This window comes from Microtus oregoni, unplaced genomic scaffold (assembly GCF_018167655.1).
Source record: "Microtus oregoni isolate MIOR12 unplaced genomic scaffold, Mior012 000030F_ref0000283, whole genome shotgun sequence".
Classification (NCBI taxonomy): domain Eukaryota; kingdom Metazoa; phylum Chordata; class Mammalia; order Rodentia; family Cricetidae; genus Microtus; species Microtus oregoni.
In genome coordinates, this window is record NW_024543089.1 from 24,598,540 (window position 1) to 24,611,727 (window position 13,188).

Consider the following 13,188-nt stretch of genomic DNA (forward strand, 5'->3'; position numbering starts at 1 on the left):
AAAGTATATCACTACATATTTCCAAAATAAGAAAAGATCAAAAACAGTCCATCTTACATTAAATTGATGTATTTTTATTTTACTGTGGTAAAAATTTTGCTTCTAAAGAATTGTAAATCATGATGCTGAACACTGTTTGATATTTCAAATTAGTTGAACAGAAAACTATAAAGCCATAAATAATTGGCTACTAATATACTAATAATAATAATTTTGAAATTTTAATTTTTATCAAAGTTAAGCTCAACTCTCCTTAACTATTCCTAAAGTAAGGAATATATAAATATATAAAAAATATAGAAAATTAGGAAGTATAACCTGATTGGAAAATTGTATTAAAGATAGTCTAGCCAAGTCTTAAGGAAACACAACCATATAGGAATAGTTTGGGAAAATCAGTAAAATAAAATAATACTAATAAGGATATAGAAATTAGTGAATTGGGAAAATGAAGATTGCAATAAATACTTAGTGAAGGAGCACATATGAATTTTCAAATATAAATCAAAATGAGAATGCAAATAATGTCTGTCAGAAACAAAGGAGAGCTACTGTCACAGTTTACTGCAAACACAACCACTTTGTCGTAGTCACATGCTCTGTGCAAATGGACATCAATGCTTTTGGTGGGTTCATTATGTTCTTATTTGGAAACAAAGTTTGAAAATATAATTAATTCTAACTGGGCCAAGAGAAGGAAATAAGGATACGTTTTAAAGAGAAATAACTAAAACAATTTACTTATGCAAATAATTGACTTAGGATATTTGATTTCTTCTTAGATAAGTCAATGTGCATTAAGCTAACCACATACTAATTTAGCTAGAGTAGAAAATGGTAATCCATGCTTTTGTAAACAATTGCATTAACATAGAAGTGGAATCATGATGGTGGCAAATAATAAACCAAGTGGCACATTTTAATTATCAATATTGCTTGATTTTGATTGACACTATATTATTTAACTCTGCTTTTAAAGTATATTTTAGGTGTTTTGAAATTATAAACCTAGCAAATCTATTAATAGTCAATAACACAACGATTTCTCAAACTAAGGTACAATTTACTGTGCAACTACCTAATGACTTTCCCTAATGAAAGCTCTCAACTAATTATTCACTTAGCTCTCTTCACTTATGTAAATTGACTGGAGTCCACAGGGAAGGGACTTTTACAACATTTGTATTTCTTTTGCACTAAACATTAATCTCTGAAAGGTCATATGGTAAATATTTTAGGATTCACAGGTCATAAGGGAATGGTTACATCTCAGCTTGATCACCACCATGCAGAAGCAACCGTATGTGAATGAGTGAGACTGATTATATGCCAATAAAATTTTATTTATAGATTATTTGACTTGAAACCCATAAGTGCAGACCTTTGACCTAGGTATTGTCCGTTCTAATAATAACAAAATTATTTTGTTAAAATAATTATCAGCATTGTATTTACAAAACAGACTGTTTACATCCCTTTTGTGATATTTTTGAGGAAGACCTGAATAAAGCATTACGAATTTTAGTTGTGTATCTTTGCAATTATTACCCTGGCTATGTTTTATTTCATTTAATTATTGAAAGCAAAAATTCACAAGAGAACGTTAGTCTAATCTGAATAAGCATTTCAAAACTGAATGAATAGGGTGACAATAGGTAAGTCTCTGTAATCTCTAGGGTTGTGGATACTTTATAAAGTTTGGGAGTTTTGTGCCATTTTCCTCATCATTTGGAATACCTTTATTCAACATTAGAATCACCATCTCAACAGCAAATGAGACTTTTCCATGTACTGATTTATTCTGTCTTCATTTCAAATCTTAACTTTATTTTAACAGATGCTCAAAATTATATTTGTATATATTTATATATAATTAATTATAAGGTAATATCAGTTGCAAATGGAGTGATTTCACTTAGAAGAAGTATGTGAAGCAGGAAAACCTATAAAATCAGAAAATGGGGAAGATGGGCTTCATGCTTGCAGGGTATGTAAGTCCCTTCTGGAGCTGTGCCAGCATTCAGCTTAAGTGCTGTCTGTTCTGAAAAGCAAATGAATACATACTTTAGACAGGTATGCGGGGTGGCATGTAAATGTGAATTGTCTTTCAAAAACATAAAAACAAAACAAAACATCACAAAATGGCTTTCTGACCAGGTTTTACAATTAGCCAAATTCCTTATCCTGATCCCTGAGCCTTCTTACTTAGAGCTGAAGAGCACAGTTCAACCATGCGTCAACATTGTCAGTGCATACAGACAGGCAGAGTGATGTCGCAAATCTCCTGAGAGTCAATTTAGTGAAGAATGTGGTGCCATGCAAATCTGGTTAATTTATTTTTGTGTGTAGAATATTTTGGATTATTTTGCTAATAACTATTTCTGATGATAATCACAGGTAACTAAAACTCTGACACACACTTTTTTTCCTCTTAGTATGGGGATTCTCCAGATGTTTAACATTCTAGACCGTCATCTTCCAGCTGTGCCACAGAGCTGAGATGTGTGTGGGAGGCTCGCTGCTTTATGCGCCTACCCAGCAGGATCAAGTCTAGCTGTGCTATTACCAATGACCTGGGGAGAAAACAAATCTTTTTCAAACTATTGATCGAAATGACCAAACTGTTATCAATCCTGATAAAGGAATAAGTGAGGTTTTTTTTTTCTATTTTTATCTCTTTCCTCCACATAAATAGCCATATTACCAAAATATTGTGATGTGAAGTTGTAATCAGGGACTATGTAACACGAACACAAGTTAAGTTTAGGGACTTAGTTATGTGGGATGTGTTTCATTTTATAAGATCCTGTGTCTATTAGAAGTGTTTGAAATTTCAGGATGTGAGGTGAATTATTTTCATAGTACTTGTGGATGCACACAAGAACATAACTAAATTAAGAGTTTTATTTGCATGTTATCTTTCTCAATTTTGCATAGCATGTGTCTCCTTATGGTTTTCATTCGATACTCTACTTTTAACATGGATATTTTAGTTATTTTCTTCTTTAGTAGTTAAAGTGACAGCTTTGACTTTAAATTCATTATTGAAGCCAACTATATACATTGCTCATTTCATTTTATAACTTATGTTATTCATGTGCATTTATCAAATATGTCTAGGGTTGTACTGGCTGTGTTTATTATTCCATCAACTTTAGTGTTTTCTAGGGACTTTCTGGTAATTTCTGTACACTTAGACATACCATTTGACTACTTCATTAGATACAATATAGTGTTATATTATCACAGATTTCAGTTGTGAAATTTTGGAATTGTGTACAGACATAGTTTTCCACATAGGTAATTTATGGTAAATACAAAAACTGAGTTATCTGACGCCATCTTTAGGTTATACAAGTTGGGCAACATATCATGGCAACGTAATGCAAAGTCCATCTTTCTGCATATCAGAGATGTTGAAAGGGACAAACCATAAAATCAAAACAAACACAACACACTACCACTGTCATTATTTGGGGGAGGCACTGTGTTTAAAATGCTGCCATGCATTTTCTCTGTTCAACTACACCTTTCATGTGCAGAATAAAAAGGGGAGTCAAGCTAGGGAAAGGAAAATTTCTATGTGTCCCTGTCCCTAATCTGTCACAGGCCACCCACTGGGTTAATAGCTAGGAGGAAAAGCTATCTTGTCAACAAACACTGAACTTTCATCTCAACCCAGTTTGACCATCAATGAGTTGTCAAAAACAGAAAGGAAAAGAAAAAAATCCTCTCATGATCTTTCATTTTATCTGGTGTAGCACCTGCTGCCGTAAATGATGCCAAACTGACTGGCAGCAGGTAGTTTTCTGAGAAAAACCAGCTCCTCTCCTCTCCCTGACCCCCCCCCCCCCCCCCCCCCCACACACACACAAGGCTCCTCTAGGCTCCACTCAGTCCTTGGCAAGGGATTGTTCCTGGGAAAGTCAATAGTGCCTGCTGTCAGCACAATACATCACTGGCTATTTGTAAAGGCTTTGCCTTCTTGAAGTTCAGTTGTCAGCAGCCTCACTTTTAAAAGGAATTCGGCATCAATGTGTGCTGCCTCCTACTAATGTTAAGAAATGGCCACAGAGCCCTGATTGGATTCGTTTTCAGGATGCTGGCTGTAGTTATACTCACTGGCTGCCATCCTTCAGGCAACATCTTTAGCAACAAAGGCCTGGATGAAAAGACAGCACCACAGCTTCTTTCTTGACATGTGCTGGTAATCATTAGGCCACATACACAGATATTTATGACATACACTTGAAATGTATTTCTGTCCTAGGTACTGAGTGTCTACATTAGTAAAAGAATAAGATGACAAGCTATGAACAACACACATTACAGTCAACATCCCCTAACACAACTGAGTTATCACAGATTCTGGAATGTCAGGCAGTCAATGCCTGAAAATTATACAGCCTTTCCTGAAGGTCTTTAGTATTCAGTTCTAGGCATTCATGCATGGGCAGAAATATTTGGAGGGAAGAAATTCTTGTAGGTTTGTTTCTTTTTCTGCATAGTTGGCTAATGTACTTGGATCCTAAGTTTTTAAAAAGTAGATCAGATTGATTAAATAGGGTTTGAAATGCGTTTATCCTCAATCCGTCTGAGCCGCAGTACTTTTGCGGACACTGAATGAATGGATTTAATAGATTCACTTTTTCTTTGTAAGACAAAATGATTTTCTGTACCTTAAGCATGGGCTGCTGCACACTGTTTGCCTCATGGAGCTGGGACACTGTAAGAACATGCTCCAAGAATGGAGTCATATGTGGAGATTTCTGAGTGCTTGTGAGAAAACTTCCAAGAAACCCAGCCAAGAGTCTTGTGACCTCAATTTCTTCCAAACATAGAAGTGTTCTCAGATTATGTTTTCATGCCCATCCCAGGTACAGTGGATAGGAGTGAATTTACTTCAGCTTATTCATTACAAGTGGCTATTGTTATTTGCTTACATTCCTATGTGGAAAAATAAGGTTTTTTTTTGGCCGCACATAGTTTGTTTTTGTAATTAGACACTTTACCTACATGACTCCTCTTAGCCCTCAGGGTATATATTATATGATTCTCTGAATAAAGTTGCATGTGACTTTATTTTCATTTATCAGCTCCATTCCCCCAGGTGCCTCTAGGGCAGGGACAAGTGGTGCCTAGCACAAGCACCTGAAATTGGCTATGAGACAAACGAGTAGAGACCCTCACAGAAAGGGGTTAGGGAGAATAATGGAACAGAAACCAGGGGACGCTTTGCATTATGTTGAGCTTAAGCACAATTTTATAAAGGAGGAACCAAATATTAAAAATCACAGCTTTTAGATTGCTTTCATGTTTTTAGGATTATAATCTCTGGTTTCCAGAAGAAGGAACTTTGCATGAAGAAGTGTTGGTTGAAGTCAGAAATTATATTGAAAAAGTATGTAAACAAGCAGGAAAGATGGCCACTTGGCCACTCAGGGTTTTTTTTTTTTTCTTTTTTCTTTTTTTTTTTTTGTCACTTGGGCATTAATTTTGACTGTTGGCAAAATGCTTAAGGAGGATAAGGATGATATTAATCACAAAGAAGAGATGGCTAATTTCTTGAATGAATATAAATCAGATGATCAAACCTTAAAATTGGTAAAGAGCAAGGAAAGGAGATTTTTCCCTATTCAAAAAAACAAAAGTAAAAATAGCACCTCTGACACTTATGTGGTGACAACTGATTCTCTCAGGCCTTTCCTGAAGTCATTTTAAATATGAATCCTCCATTGTCTGAAGATTATCCTGAAGCATGGGGGTGAGGGGTTTGGTAACCAATCTAATAGTAAATTCTCTCCCCTTCCTGATGAGAATTTAGGAGTGCCTATGAAAATACTAAGTTAACAAGCTAGGCAAACTAGAGCAAGGTTTGTTTCCTGATAGCTCCCTGGCCTCAGGAACTGTGCATTACTAATCTTTTTAAAGCTCAACCAGGAGATGCAGCATTGGCAGTGCTCACATATCATCTTGAGAAGCAAGACAAGAACTATAGCTTTTTGAATACAGACTAAAAGAAGATAAATTTAAGCCTTTGGAATTGATTTATTTATGCCATAAGTGCCAGGATAAACTGACTTCTTACCTTACTCTCCTTGATCAACTGGTAAATTGATGAGGACACAATGTTAACCATTATGTGAATTTGATCATTTTTGTGTTATTAATAATCAGTTTTTAAGAGTGTTATATAACCCTGTGGATTTTAAATTTTCATTTGCAGATTACTATGGAAGAATAGGAAATCATTATCCAGTTGGTAAGCTATGGGATTTTCTCATATAAAGTTTGCAATTATAAAACTTGTCCAAAGTTCTCTCATTCCATGAGCAGATTCTTATTTTATTGATCCTCATCTAATGGTATAGGAGGGATTCATAGTCCAGATATTTATCAACCTATTAATGCTTCTTTTTCCTCACTCCAACAGGATAATGGATTATTTTGATTCATCTATTGCAGTTAATTCATAAGCCCCTAAACATAGTTTCAGATTTTACACATGTTGTAGGATTATTTCCAACTCATACTTGTACACATTCTAACCTTCCTAGGTTTATTGCAGAAGAAAATAAACAAACTAATGCATTAGCCTGCCCTACTTTTACTTCTCCAGATTCGCCAGCCCAGGCCACCAATGACAATGGTGGAGGATGAGGAGGCAGTGGACATCACCAGATAGATAGCAAGCCTCCAGCTAAAGGGTAAAAGGCGAAATCGATCATGTCATCAGAAGTCAACTCTGCCCACCTGGGCCAAGTTACGGTCCTGTGTACCAAGAGAGAAGTTATCCCGTGAAATACAAAGAGCTCTAATGTCACCTGAGAATCTTTTTCTGTTGATGCTAGCTTCTTTGACCTTCTATCTGCAGCCAGTGCCTCTGAGCATGTTTATTGGTCTTATGCTCCTCATCCTCATTGGCTTCAACTTGTAGACCTGGATGGACACACCCCATTATCTTGACTAACGACTCTGCATTTAAGAGTGGGGTGTGAGACTGCAATAAAGTCACTCATTGATCTGATGAAGGGACAGATTTAATTTTTTCCTTGGGATTTGAATCACTTCCAATTTACATAGAATATCATAACGTTTGTGTTCTTATTAAAAGGCAAATATGGGCTTATGTTCTGCACGACAGCAGATTTACTAATCACATGGGTCCCCTTTCAAGCTATTCTCTAGACTTTTCTGATTAATATAATAATGTAACCTATAGTACTGGACATAGTTTGGATCCCTGTTCTTGATGACAGAGTATTACACACAGTACTTCCACCATTCTAATATTACAGATTATGTTGTAATTTGCTTGCCTATAGTAGTATACTCATGAATCACATGACAATTAGATTTATTTACAACCATCTTAAATCAAAATGACTCTGCAGTGAAAACATAAACAAGAGGTAGGCTGATGAGGGAGGAGGACTTAATCGGGGGACGGGGAGGGAAATGGGAGGCAGTGACGGGGAGGAGGCAGAAATCTTTAATAAATAAATAAATTAAAAAAACGAGGTAGGTATTAGAAAATGGTCGAAGAATAAAGCCATGTGAGGAGATTTCTGAGAGCTTGTGAAAAAACTCCAAGAAATCAAGACAAGAGTATCGTAACCTCGGTTTCTTCAAAAACAAGGAACTGTTCTTGGATTATGTTTCTGTATCCCTTCCCAGGTGTAGGGAATAGGAGTGAATTTACTTCATATTTATTACCACCGGGTATTGTTACTTGCCTAAATGTCTCTATAGAAAACATGTTCTGCCACATGTGCCATGTGTGGCTAGCCCTTGTGATCATACAGTTTACTCCTATGACTCCCCTCCGCCCCCACAGTATGAATTGCCTGATGCTTTAGATATAATTGGCTGTGGCATGAAACTAGTTCGCCTTATTTATCAGTTCCATTCTCCAGGTCCCATGCCTCTGAAATGGTAAGGAGGACATTTTTAACCATTCCAGTTAGGAACAGACTGGTACATAAAGAAAAGTAAATGAGGATTAACAAGAATAAATCAAAGCAGTTGAAAGAAAACAACTGGTTCATTATATCCGGAAAACTAGAGATTTAGGAGAATGAAATACCTTTTGAACTGAATAGTTACAAGATTATTGGGATACTAGAGTTGTAATAGAAAAAGTATTGTATATTGGAAACTTGATATGATCACTGAAGTTATCAATGCCTGGAAAATAAAACTAAATCATGGTTTTATGTGTATGTGAACTTGGAAAGGAAAAGGATCATATAGTACACTTTTAAGCAGGATATAACAACCAACACCTAATCATAAGCTCCCTTGAAATATGGTCAGGACGTTGTGATTGTTTATTGAATTAATTTATTCAGTCATTGAAGCTTAATCTAATCTTTATCAATAAAAATTGGGAGTCAAATATCGGGGTAAGAACCTGAAAGATCAGAGACACACAGAGTAACCACCAGTCGCTTCCTACCTCCACGGTTTCTCTGTCCGAATGGGTAGAGATCCTCTCTCAGTCCTGCCTACCACTTCCCGTCTCTTCTCTGCCTACACTCCTCTAACCTCTGTCGTTAATTTGGTCAGCTCATGTCTAGATCTGTTCTCTGATTCCAAGCAAATTTTAGTTGTCAGAACACAAGCAAAATATTATGCAGTGAGTCTTTTGAAAACAAACATTAGGTTTTATCTTGGGTATTGGTATTACAGTAGAGAAAAGATAAAATCATTATACTTCATAGAAGTAACACTTTAGCAGAGATTGAAATAGATGCATATATAGAAAGGTACATAAATAAAAAATGGACAGGGTGGGAAGAAAATAAGTTAGTATCATGAGATAGTAGAAAAAGAGGAGAAGAAAGGGATATTGTTTAAAACATAATCCTGGAAGCCTCCTCAGACAGCATACAATTGCTATCTAAGAGAAACAAGATCACAGCTCAGGAAGAAGTTTTTGAAGAGGCGGGAGCAGCAAAGGCTGAAGTCCTGAGGTAGGGCAGGCCAGATTTCTTTCTTCATTATTTAATCAATCAAAAAACCCACATACAACCTATGGAATTAGAGTCTTTTCTTTCATGTTTCCAAGATAAGTGACTTGATTTATAAACACAATGGAATTATCTATGGTTTAGAGAAAAGAGGAACATTTATTTCCATAAGTTCTGATTGGGTATGACTTTTGTTCTGTTTTACTGGAAAGTATAGTAGAGAGCCCATTTCCTTCCTTAGACTAGTTTTCTTGTCATTCTGAAAACGAGGTAAAACTTCATGCTGGAGTGTAGGAGCACTGTTGTACATTTTGTTCATTGTAGTTGAGCATTAATGATTAGGACTACACTACCCGCTGCCATGATTTCACACGTTCAGCGCTTCAGTTCTCTTTCTGTTAGCTCTCCAGATGGTGCTGTTACTTGAATGGTTCTTAAGAAAAGAAACAAAACACTAGAAATGATGTCAAGAAGAAAAATACAATGAGAAATGCCAATAATTAGCAAAAATATTGTACCTCTGCCTAGTTTTTAAGTTCCTCTAAAGAACAGGACTTTTGATAATGACACCATTCTTTCAAATGGTTGTCAAAGCATGCCAGATCCAGAGGATGGGTGTTGAAGAACAATGGCCCTCTGGAAGGCTTGACAACTTGTCTACGCATAAAAAGTGAAGAAAACAGCCATGACTTCAATTAAAGATTCCCAGTACAGGGGAGTGAAAGCAAGCTCATGCCTTAGTGAGGAGAAATTTCTACATAGCCACAAATTAAATCAAATTAATAGACTTTTTTTTTTACAAAGTAGTACAGTAAAGACTTTCTTCCTGCTTTAAATTTTTTATTGATTTTTATTGAACTCTACTTTTTTCTCTGCACTTCTCCCTGCCTCTTCTTTCCCCATCAACCTTCCCACAAGATTCCCAAGCTTCCAAAAACTATTCCTTGCAGTATGTTATTGGTTAAAAGCAAATACTCAAAATAATGCAAATTGTTGTTCTATTTTGAAAAGCATTATTTTTGAAAACTTAATAGTTATATTTACAGATAATCAGGGCTAAATAACAAGGCATTTCCAATATACTGGAGTGTCTTTCATTATATTTTCTGGCAGTTGCTAGTAGACTGCTCATGTCTGTCTTCTAGCACAAGGCTGATTCTTTCTAGCAGAATGTTGGCAAGGCACAAGACTGGGGAAGGAAAACTAACATCTCATTAAGTCACAGGTTGTGGAAGCTTTGTGTGATTTGGAAGTGTAGCCAAGGTAAGCTTTGTTCTCATATCATCAAAGAAAATCCCACGCCACATCTTTTTCTATCAGATGTATAGGCACATACTGATGAGACTCATGTTTTCACTCAAAGAAATGTCATTGTCATTATTTTTTATATTCTTTTCCTCCACAGAAGCCACACATCTCTAAAGCATCACAGAAAACAAACACAACAGGTAATTTCAGCACACACTGCTTCCTTTGGTTTTCATTTTGAGCACTCAGGTTCAACACAAGGAAGTCCTTGGAGTTGAAGACAGTGATCATTCTTCAGTTTATCAATAGAGGTGATCTCAACAAAACTATCATTAAGAACTTAATTTTTAAGCAAATGTGAAGAATTAGTTTAAGCAAATCCATGGTTAATCTATGGAGACTAAGAGGATCCCTGATTGAGAAAATACTTGCAGAAACAGAGAAGACAAGAGCATGAGACCTGAGAAAATTTTCCTGACCTGGAGTCAACATCAGCGGGATCCTAATAGACTTAAACTGTTCATGTTTTCAGGAGAAGCCAGAAGTTAAGCTTTGCTAACTTCCTAATTCTCATCTGGCAATTGTAATTTTTCTGCCCCATTTTGATCTTTGGTTGTACTACAAGCAAGCACTTTTTTCAATCCTGAAACACAGCTAACCCTATAAAAATATTTCAAACTTTTCTGGTCAGTCTGTCATCACTCTGTGACAGCATGGCCTGCACCATTGGCCAGGTATACTTTGCATCTGCCAAGAGTTCTGTAGAATCAACTGCATGAACATAGGGTGGTGCCTGAGAGGCATCTTTGCCTCAACTGAACAGAAAACAGAAAACGGGACCCTAGAGATATTGGTTGGCTAAGACCAAGCACAAAATCAGATCACCAAAAACTTGTCCCTATCAGGTAGAGTGATTATAAAAGCATCCTTTGTGACAAAAAAATCATCATCACTCCCATAATCAACAGAATATTTTTATATACTAGATCTTCAATTATATCTTCCTTCTGAAAATAATTTATGAATCACATTGTTGAATCATTTGTTGCAGATGTAAATATGTAGAATAGAATGTGCCTACAGAGAAAATGAGTGGTACAGATATAAAAGGGGCCATAAATAAATATTTGCTAGTTGACATTTGAATATAGAACTTACACATGAAGGAAATACAAAAAGACATCTAATTATGGTATAGTCAAATGGGAGGAAGTATTAAGTACATCAAATCAGGCATGTAGTAGCAATCCATGATTTGCATTCACTAATAATATAACTAATTATTTTAAATACTTTGCATAATTATTTTTTGTTTACTGAGATTTTTTTGCTGATTATTAAAAATTAACCTTGTGCTTGCATGTCAGATCACTATGATGGGCACGATAATTTTTCATATTTTCTGTTAAATGAATTGAGGCAGAAAAGCACTGAACAAAGTTTCTGATAAAAATGGAATCAAGGCTGGGTCAGCAAGCCCTGTTTTGGAAAATATACAATCCAAATTATTTTATGTTTTTAAACTATATTTCTTATTCAATACTAAGTTGACTTGAGAACCAGTTATCATAATACTTGCCTCAACATGAAGTTTTAAAACTATTTTCATTCTTCTTTATCTAGCTGTCCAATTTGATCAGCACCATTTGTTAAATATGTTCTCACTTGTGGATTCTTGGCTTCTTTGTAAAAACTCAAGTATCTGTAGGTGTGTGGAATTATGTCTAGGTCATCAATTTTAGTCATTGATCAACACATCTCTATTTGGCTAACATCATGGTGTTTTTATTACAATGCCTCTATAGTGCTACTTGAAATCTGGGTGGTGATACCTCTAACAGATCTCTTATTATTTAGGATTGCTAAGTTATTGTGTGTGTGTGTGTGTTTTCATGTGAAGTTGAAGATAATCTTTCAATTTCTTTAAAGAATTCTATTAGAGAGTTGGGTAGTGGTGGTGCACCCTTTTAATCCCAGCACTTGGGAAGCAGAGACAGGTGGATCTCTGCGAGTTTGAGGCCAATCTAGTTTATAGGGCGAGTTCCAGGACAGGATTCAATGCTACAGAGAAAGCTTGTCTCAGCAAACAATACAAACAAACAAAATCTATTACTCTGTCTTACCGACCCATGAGCATGAAGGTTTTTCTATCTCCTGATGTTTTTTCTGTAGTATGAGAGAAATTCTCAGACTGAAGGAGTACAAGTTCTTGTCTCATCCTGGTTTATATTCCTCTTTAGTGCTAATATTAAAGGCATAGACTATTCTTTAATATATTTCTTCAGTGTCTTAAAGATCTATTATACAAGCCTTTCACTTCAGTGTTAGAGTTATTCCATTGTATTTTTGAAAGCTATTGTGAAAGGTACTCTTTCCTGATCTTGTTCTTTGTGTCTTTGTCAGTTGTATATATAGGAAGGCTATTGACACTTGTGTTTATTTTGTCCCTTGCTCCTTTTCTAGAAATGCTTATTAGCTTTAGAAGTTTCGTAGTGGATTGTTAAGGTCTTTTATGCATAAAATTATATCATCTGCAAATAAGGATGCTTTGTCTTCTTCCTTCTCTATTTGCAACTCCTTTAGCTGTTTTATAGTTCTAGCTAAGACCTTAGGCACTATAATGAACAGATATGGAGAGAGTGGACATCTTCGTCCAGTTCTTCATTTTAATAGATATGCTCTGAGTTTTTTTTTCCCCTTGGAAAAATGTTCTTTTGGCATTTGCTTTCAAGTCTGGTGACTTGAGTTTAATACACAGAATATACATGAGAGAAGAAGAAAGCAAACACTTAGAAGTTTTCTGGTCTGCACATGTGTATAGCACACACATACACACACACACACACACACACACAACACATGCACACAGACCCTTTTCCCCAAATAATAATGAGTAAATGGAAAATAATGGAAAAGAATATGTGACAATTTATTCTCTTAGTTGTAGATTCTAGATTCTAGGGTGGGG